Genomic DNA, 9,609 nt, shown 5'->3' with positions numbered 1-9,609 from the left:
CAATTTGATGTGTTCTGCACAACAGTAATGAACAGGCGCATGTTTATTGGACAAGAAATAAGAACGGATTGGTCTGCTGGAGCCCAGGCTGGTTTTGAAAGAATCAGACAAGACAACTTTTCTCTAGGATCAGACATGTCCTTCCAAATCACTAGGAGAAAGCAGAGAGGGGATCTCAAAGCCCTGTGTCGAAAGTGACCCTTTAGACAAGCACAATGGTTGAAGGAATCTCAGCCCATGAGCTGAAATCTCTCCTCTAGACAAATTGCAACAGGTAGTTGCAAATAATGTGGGGGTTTTAGGCAAAAGCAATCAACATCAACCCTAAAATCACTAAGGCAATACAGCAAGTGCTAAATTGTGGCTTCAGCATGGCATAGCTGGTCTTTATTGAAAGGCAAATGGTTTAAGGAAACCAGGTGGACCATACTGTACATGCTGTGGCCAGTGCTGGCTGTCTTCCAACAGGTAAGATTTTCAGCCATGCAACAGTTTAACAGAGAAACTGGAAACACTGGAATCTCAATTAGGCAGCAAAACTCACAATTCAAAGCTGCTTGAAGTCTCTCCAGCTTCAGACAAACTTAGTGTCTTTGTTAGAAGGCGAAGGAAGGTTCAACAGCCCGATGACTCCCAGATGGGCACAGGATTTTACCATTCCTCCAGACTGGCCCAGTCCTACAGATTTCCTTGCCCTTCCTCCTTGTTTTGGGCAGAATGCCTTCTCCTTCACAGCACCTCACCACCTGGTCCAGCCCAAAGGTACATCCCTGCTTTATCAGTTCAGCACCTCTTTCCACATTTCACTTGAAAATGCACATGCCAGATAAGGAGAAATTTCTTCCAGATGTCGGGAACTGAACATGAGCACATCCTTGTACAGAGAGAGGTAATTTTATGTGATGGGAACACTGTGGGATAATTAGAAATAGAAAAAAGTCTTCTTTTAGAGGTCAGTGTTGAACTCTCTGTCAAGACATTTTAAGTATTTCATGTCTCCGCAGCATTTCCTACCCTAACTATGCCATCCAGAATTTGTCTAAATAAAGGAAGTCTTGGGAACATTTCAGAAATATGGTCTATGTATTGAAGAATGGCAAACTGCAAAGATGATAAAGACAAATCTCCCTTAAATCCAGCTTGGTCCTAGAGTTTGTACTGTCCAGCTCAAAGGGAGTTCCCTCCCCCCGGGCAGCTTCCCCTAAGGGACCTGGGTGTACCTCACCTCAAGAGACATCAACTCAGCATTTCCACCTGTGGGTAAAGGAGCAAAGAGGCATCCTCTGTGTTGTAGCTACAATCTCCAAGTCACACATGTGGGGCATTTTCTAGATGTTTACTCGGCTCCTCACCACCACAACTTTCCTTGTACAATGGGAACAAAACAAATGCATCCCTTGTTCCAAAATCTAAGCATGGTAAATGCGCATGATTGAATGATTGCTGCCATAGTAGTGGTTTATTACTTACTACATTTAGCCTGGTTCTTTGTAGCTGCGTGAATATATATTATTCTGCTGCGTATGAGAGTAAGTCTGGTTTTGATTAGGCTTGTAGAAAGCTGTCAGAAAGTCAGACTCGAGCAAATAAGCCCCTGTAGGTTCACTTGGAAAAGCCCATAAAATGTCTGCCCTTCATTTAAATTAGGCTTAGAAAGAAACACAAACCTGAAAGCTGCCAGTGTTTATATATTTGATTAAGAATTTTTTTTCTTGGGGGGCAGAGGAGGCTGGGAGAGGAGTTATTCTGGGAATGAGCCTAGTCAGAGAGCAGCCTTGGGCCCAGACCCTCATTCCTGCACAAAAAGCAGAGGAAAAACAGGTTTCTGCAGGCACCTTGAGCTATAGTACAGCTGGAATAAATCCCTCCCTTGAACCAAAGCCCAGCAGTGGACGAGCAGCATAGCTACTCCGCAGTCACTTCTGAAACCATTAGGTTGTGGCAGTGGCTAAAGCAAGTTCTGGGAATACTTTGCTATACATGGCTTGCTTGATTGCAGTTTTTCTACATATCTCTGAGCCTCGGTTGAGGAAATCTGCCTGGGCTGCAACCCAGATGGCAAGGCAAGATGTCTCCTGGCACCTGAGCTCCTTCAGGTCTAGCTCAGGTCTTCTCATGGGGCTGCAATCCCCAGAACGTGGTCCCTGTCCTACACAGAGATGCCCCTATGTGCAGTAGCATTTTGCCCTGTTTGGAATGGATATGCCAACCATCCCCTTTAGCTTGTACTGTGCTTTTATTTTCTTAAGTACTCACTGGCTTATATATCCATGCTTCAGTGATAGGGCGTGAGGTCTGCACCCCCAGCCTGGATGATGACATCGATCTGTCATCTTCATCTCTCACTCCATGCTGTCTGAAATGTTACTTATGGTTGGTTTTACTTAGAAGGCATTGCCTGAACCCCCTGCCTCTGCTCTTTCTGAGACGAGCAGGCTGGCTGCTCCCTGCCTCTCTCCCTTTCATGCATGCACATGAGCATCCTCAGCTCTCCCGCTCCCCTGGCTCACACATTCTCCATATGAAGATAATAGGCTCAAAACTTCCCTTCTTTGCCTGCCTCTGCCTCATCTGGGTCCCGCAGGCTCCGGCGCGTCCCGTCCCTGTGTGCGGATGCACGGCTGTCCTCCAGAGCCTTCCTCGAGGCGCCTGCCTGCACGCCTGCCCCCCGCAGCCGTGCCTCTCAGGTTTTGGGGGCACATCCCCTACTGCCAGGCTGCCGTAAATCCAGCAGTGCCTCCTGAAGCCTCTGTCTGCGTGTTTTTTCCTGGGGGTTTCACCTGCTGCCTGCACGCATGTGCACACATGGGTCTCGTCTGCTGCTCCTGCTCAGCGCTTTCTCAACAAGGTTTTGGCCTCCCAAGCTGGGACAGAGGACAGGCACAGCCTCTGAGGCACCTGGGCCAAACCCCAGGGTGCAGAGCCACCCCCAGGACCTCCACCAGCTGCCAGCTCTCCGGGGGTTAAGTGTGCCCCGTCCCCACACTGCTGGCACAGGAGCATCCTGGGCTTGAGCCTGCCACTTCAGGGGACAGAAAGGACAGACTTCCTCAGGACTTTGGCATCATGATTGCTAATTATCTGACAGGCTGAGAAATAAGCAGATCTAGAGGCCCTGCACACCTGTGTCTTTGACCGCTCCGGATCAGCATTTAAGCCCCCAGTGGGGAAATTGGTACCTTGGACCCCAGGGGGAGAGAATTTCTCTTTCCTTTCTCTTTATTTCTGTCTGGCCATCCACCCAAATGCTTACAGAGATGTTGTAGCTGCCACATCTAAGCAACCAGAACAAAGTCCCTTGACGCCCACTGCAGGGTCCTGGGGACAGTTTGGGAGTCTTTCAGTACTGAAACTTTCTATTAATTATTCTTATCATTGCTAGCAGGAAGGTGGGAAAGCACTGACCTGTTCAGTAGGGCAAGCAACAGGTGCTGCCCTCATTTTCATCAGAACCTCTCCTTCCTACCACACCAGGGTCAGGCTGCATTTGGCTGAACACACATGTGCTAATTGTAGGAAACAGTTAATAGGCACAAAGAATTATCTGTGTCTTATCTAGTGCTGCATTTTATTAATTGTTCCCAAAGACTGAGGCTTTTCAGACTTTCGTTTTAATTAGAAGGAACAGTTGCCAAAAGCAATTTCTCTTAGGCAACTTTCACCATTCGTTGAAGTCTTCATTTATCTGATATTATTACAAGGCCGGGTCAAAAAGAAAAAATAATTATAAGAGCACCCCATCTATTCGGGTTCTGAGAAGTCTCCTAGGTAGCAGCTGGGGGGAAGAGCTTGCCTTGTGAAAAACCTCCTGTCCTTGGCTCAGCTGAATCTCCCAAGCAGCTTTGTTCCCTGCGTGCACTCCTTGCTTCAGGGAGATACGCGAAGGCTACCGTTAAGCCTGTTCAAAAATACAAGAAAAGTGTAAGATTACCTGCAGGAACACTTCAAGGCCCACTTAAGTTTCAGGGGTGACTTAGGGAGGCTCTCTTTGTAGAGGCAATCTGCCTTTTGATCATATTGCCTCTAATCCTCCCTCCCTGCCTTTATTGCTCATAGGAATTTGTGCATGTAAGCACTCATCCAGCTGCCTGGGTTGTTTTTATTTATACTAGATGACAGAGCTGTTCGAACTGCACAATACTCAGGCACGGATAGCGATTGATGCCATGCAATGGGAAGGTGGATGGGTCCACAGCCGTCTCACAGGACCAGGGGAGCATATTGCACCGAGCAGCGATAACGGTAAGGCTGCATCTGCTGTGCAGACACATCGCCTGCAAAACCCGGCCCTGCTGCACAAGCAGAGGTAAAAAACTGTCCCTGCCCCAAAGATTTTAGAGGCAAGGAGCTGTATGATAGATGAAATGTGGAGGAAGAACCATGGGGACAATGATCACACCCTGTGGGTGCACAGAGACTTAGATACATTAACAGGATATTTCAGTGACAGAACCCCATGCATGTTGCCTGCTTGGCTATTACTGGTTGCATAGTTCAGACATGAAGTGATGACACCAAATCATCCCTAGCCTGGGGGAAGTCCCATCCAACCAAAGGAACAGGCTTCAAAGCTCTGGATGGCGCAGGACTTACAGAGAAACAGCACAAATCCAGAAGCCTCACAGAAAATACATTCACAGGGGTCTTTTGCCTGTGACAAGTGACATACACGGATTGTGGAGATGGCTATGATGGCCCTCGGTAAATTTAAGACATGGACAAATATGACTGAGAAAAAAAAGCATTTCTCAAGAGATAAGAGCCATGTTATTGATCAATCAAAAGGTAAGGAGTTAGATGACTTACAAAATATTTCAATTTTATTTTAAGCTCTTGCTGCAAACCATCAGGTACACAAATTACATTCTTTTCATGAGGAATTCCTAGTATTTTATTCTGTTAATACTGACAGAGAACTTCTGTTCATTGAATTGTACCCTATATTTCAACAAGTTTTATAGTGACGCTTAGCATTTATTCCTTCCCTTGGCAAAGTGGGTATAAATAGAGCTAAATAAGATATTTTCCTTTGTAACATCAAGCTCCAGGCAATTTCTTTTATTGCCACTAAAACTCTGTAAGGTTGGTTGTTAAACTCTGCTCAGGCAACTTAACGCAAGGCATCACCCTGCGGTAGTTTTTAGTAAGACAGGAACACACCCTGATGCATTATGGCATCCACAGACACTACTGTCATGGTATGCGTGCAAATGGATGTCCAAAGTTCAGAATTTCTAAAATAAATGTGCAACCCATATGAAAGGCATTTACAGATGAAAAATCAAGAGCCCATAAAAAAGTGTGTGGATGAATTGATGTTCTAGGGGAAAAAGAATCATCAGTTTAAAACAACTGAGGATAATAAAGCTTATTAATTGATGACAGATATTGAGCCACTTCCCACTGAGATGCTACAATGGTACAATGAAATTGATAAATGTATGATACTAAGCTCTTGTAAGGCCTTATCCTGAACACTGCACACCATTTCTGGCCGCTTGTGCTCAAGAAAGATGGATTGAAACAGAAATACATCCAGGGCCACCCAAACAGGATAATCAAGGGAATTAAGAGCCTCTCTCTTCAGAGGAGATGGAAAGATTTGGCTTTTTTAGCCTAGAGAAACAAAATCTAAGAAAAGAGATGATTACTCTCATCAGCAGGGCAAATACCAAAGGAGGGAACAAGGACTTCTGAAGATAAAGAATGATACTGGCAGAAGAACAAAGAGATATAGCCTAGAAGTGAATAAATTTGGGCTGGGAATCACAAGAAAATTTCCAAGCATTGGAGAAGTGAAATCTGGAGCAACTTTATAATAAGAGACAGAGCATGGTGCAAAACAAACTTGTTTTTAAAACAGCAATTGATAAGATTAAGAACATGATTATCCAAAGCAGTTGCTGTGACAGCAGGGCTCCTTCCAGCTCTACCCTGATGGTTCAGGAGATGCAACTGACCCTGTCTTTGATTAGAAAATCAACAGAAGGTGCAGCTAAAGGCAGGGAGTATGTTTCTGATTCAGAGACTTTGCAGAATTTATTAGGAAAACACCTCTTTCAGTCATAGACAAAGGGAATAGTGGAGCAACTTGCCAGCCATCCATCACAACGGAACAATCACTCAAAGTATAACAATTTTGCAAGCTGACATTTTCTTGAACTAGGTAAGACCTAGAAATAATAAAAAATGGACAAATGTTAAAAGTAGTTAATTTTCAATGTGATTTTCAGTTTGGGTTTTTTTTTAAAAGTTCTTTGAGGAGATCAGTCAGAATACAACCAGGTAAATACCATTCGCTTTAGAGAGCCACATTAATTTTGAAAAATTCACCCCCCAAAAAACTAAATCCAAACCAGTTTCTCCAATAATGGATTGATAGTCATCCATCTCATCACCTGTATGTCAGGATTTTTCACATCCTTATCAGGCAGCAACCTTTAACAGATCAATCAGCAAGCTAATTCTCCAGTTGACAGCTGTTGATACTGCTGGATCTGTAACATCTATACTTTTATTTGCAAACCTCACTTTGGCAATCAGCTTTTAAAACTGCAGTTGATGGGGGGAAAAAAAAAAAAAAAAAAAACCAAAACTGCTTTTTTCTGTGCATAAGGCAATAGTGCCATCTCCTGGGAAATACTCTGCTTCATGTCTTATAGCAGGCAAAGGAGCTTGGAGCCTTTCTTCACACAAACGTCTCCTCACGAAAAATAGATGTAGATTTTTCTTTTTTTCAGTTGGCTCCCTCGGGTTAACACGTAAACGTTCATCTAAAATGCCCACTAGCCTCTTCCGGGCACTGTGATAAGGTTTCGTAAGGTTTTTGCCCTGCTCCGAGGAGCTCTTCCTACAAACTGTGGCTCCAGGGCCCTGGTTGGGTTTGCCCCAGGAGATCCCAGGTCCTGTCCTGCGTCCTGCCAGGAGGGTGCTGTGGGCAGGAGGGAGAGGGGCCAGCCCAGCTCCCGCTGCCTGCAGGCAGAGCCCTGCTGCTCTGCCTCACGCTGCAAGACCACCCTGGCTGGGCAAGCACGTGCCAGGAGTCCTTGGGACTGCTGCACGTGCGCTACACACACACGGTCGTCAGTCGCATCTCAACCCTGCTTCTCCTATCGGCATTTTCGGTCCATTTATCTGGTTTTGTGCCTCTTTACCTTTTTAATGGCTTTTTCCTTCAGTCTCTGCAGAGCCAAAACACAAACAGCACTTCATACACCAGAGAGCAGTGGAAACCTTTTTACACTTAAAATGTCATCCATCTTACAGAGGAAAACCAACAAGGTTTCATCTGTTTCTTCCACGAGCAGTGGAAGAAGTGCGTGAGAGCAAGGCCCTTTCATCCAGGGAGCTCCATGTGCAGGGCTCCTTGGTGAAGATCCGCTTCCTTTTACACAAAGCAGGTGTTAAACAGAAACCGGCTACTTGCTTCAGACTCCAGCCTTTTCTGCAAGGCTTCTCCTCCTACTGCCATGCTAGATCCTAGATCTGCCTGCTGTGACTCCTCAGAGGCTTTAAGGGCTCTCCCACCAAAATTACAGCAAGCTGTAAACCCATCTGGGCTCCCCGGTCAACCTACTTCTCTGTAAGCAAATGAAAGTAAATCCCAGCACAGTTTTTTTTCTAGATCCCTGATAAAGGTGGTGAGTTCTGGAGCCATCAGATAGGTATTTGCCAGAAACAGGAATTAAATAGGATCCTGTATTCGCAGCAAGTTTCCTTCTGCAGCCTGCACTCAGTGGTTCAAGACATGCTCAAGAATGAATCTCAGGCTGATCTTCCGTGATGCTGTTGGTTCAGCATCACCAATGAAGGCAAGCATCAGGAAAAACTGTAAAATATTACTTTCATTTATCATATGTATGCTCTTGCCAGTATTATAAAATTACTATTTATTTTTATAATACCAGTATTATAAAATGAGAAGAAACTGTCACACCTATCTATTTTGTCTTCCTGTATGAGGCTCTGGACTCTTTCCCTGGACTGTTATACATGTAGTGTACAACAAACACACACTCACAAGTTTAAAATTCCTGTGATGGACAATCTATCACAACTCTTGATAAATTATGCCAGTATAGTTACAGCAGGATCAACAAAAAAGACTACAAGCTTACAGAGAACAGATGTCACCTTGACATTTGGCATCCGATGTCCATTTGCAATAGCAGCAATTGAGATCTGGTTTAATTTGGTTTAAGCTAAATTCAGAGCAGGTCAGGTACTGTTAGTGTAAGATACAAAGAGCTTAGGCTTGGTATTTTATTAATTCTCTAACTAAATAACCAATTTACAATACAGTTTTGAGGTACTAGTTTAAACCACGCTGTTTATTCAAACTAATTGAAATGGACATGTTATTTAGATTGCAGTTAGTCATTCCTGAAATTCCAGTCTGGGTTAGAAAAACATATGGTACTAACAGGTATTAATCAACTGAAAATGGTTAAATTCAAAATTTCATATGCATTTCATTGATTTAATAGCCGAAGCATTTGAAGACAGTACTTCAGTTAAAACACAAGCTCTTCAGGTTGACCAATACACCATACACTGACTGGAAATGAAAATACTGATTGTATTTCTATATTAAAGGACCGGCACAACTTTACCTGTGTCTGGTTTTACTTGGGTAGATTCCTGCCCAAATTACAGAAGTATGTAGAAATAATCGAGTTTCCTTTTCTGAGCAAAAGTGTGATGTTCACAATAAGGTTGAAGGCAGCAACACTGTGCCTTGGAGAGGACTTTGCACTGAACCAGCTAATACTTGACATGCCATCATGTAAGCAACTCACCTCAGACTGAATAGAAATCATTCACTTACTTGCAGCATGTAAAGTGCTTTTAAAGAATAAAATAATGAATTTCTGATTGACACATAAAACCATAAAGCATGCATAAAGGCTTGGGAAAAGGAAATCTGTCTATACAACATGCACTAAATGCAGTATTACAATATGAACAAGTTACCCTGAAAGCAGTCATAAAGCTTAGCCCTAAGAAACAGAGAAAAAAAATTGATATAATAGCCCTTCAGATTTTCTGAATTTTACATGGGTCACAAGAGATTCTGATAAATCTTTGTTGTAAGCTATTTAACATGATAACTGCATATTCTAGTATTTTAAAAAAAATAGTGTAGTCATTTTATACAATAAACTTTGTGTGATTTTTCTAAACTGCAACATTTTGCCTTATTTATTCCATTAATGAAGTGCCCGAGAATCACTTCACCAGAAAATAGACAAAACTTGAAAAATACTTGTCACTTCTTTAAAAAAAATAATCTGCATTTTATTAACTAAAATGACCCATAAAAAGTGCAAACTATATAAAGTTCATAGGGCAAAATGGTTTCTGTGAATAGAGGATGATGCTTCCAAATAATTAATGTTTGTCTTGTCCATGCTGTTTTAGGGGTACATGTATCATCAACACAGAGACAGGTTTTCACTGAACGTCCTGAATGCAGTTTACAAAGGTAAGTGTCATATCTGCTTATGATAGATTATATTCCTCTAATGTAAAAGGCTAAATGCCAGCTACTGTGAGGAGAAGGAATTAGCCTAAAACGATCTCTCTTTATAATTTTTTTTTCTTTTAAAA

The sequence above is a fragment of the Buteo buteo genome, chromosome 1 (genome assembly GCF_964188355.1).
Source record: "Buteo buteo chromosome 1, bButBut1.hap1.1, whole genome shotgun sequence".
In the NCBI taxonomy this organism is placed as follows: Eukaryota; Metazoa; Chordata; class Aves; order Accipitriformes; family Accipitridae; genus Buteo; species Buteo buteo.
Note: the sequence above shows the minus strand (reverse complement) of the source record.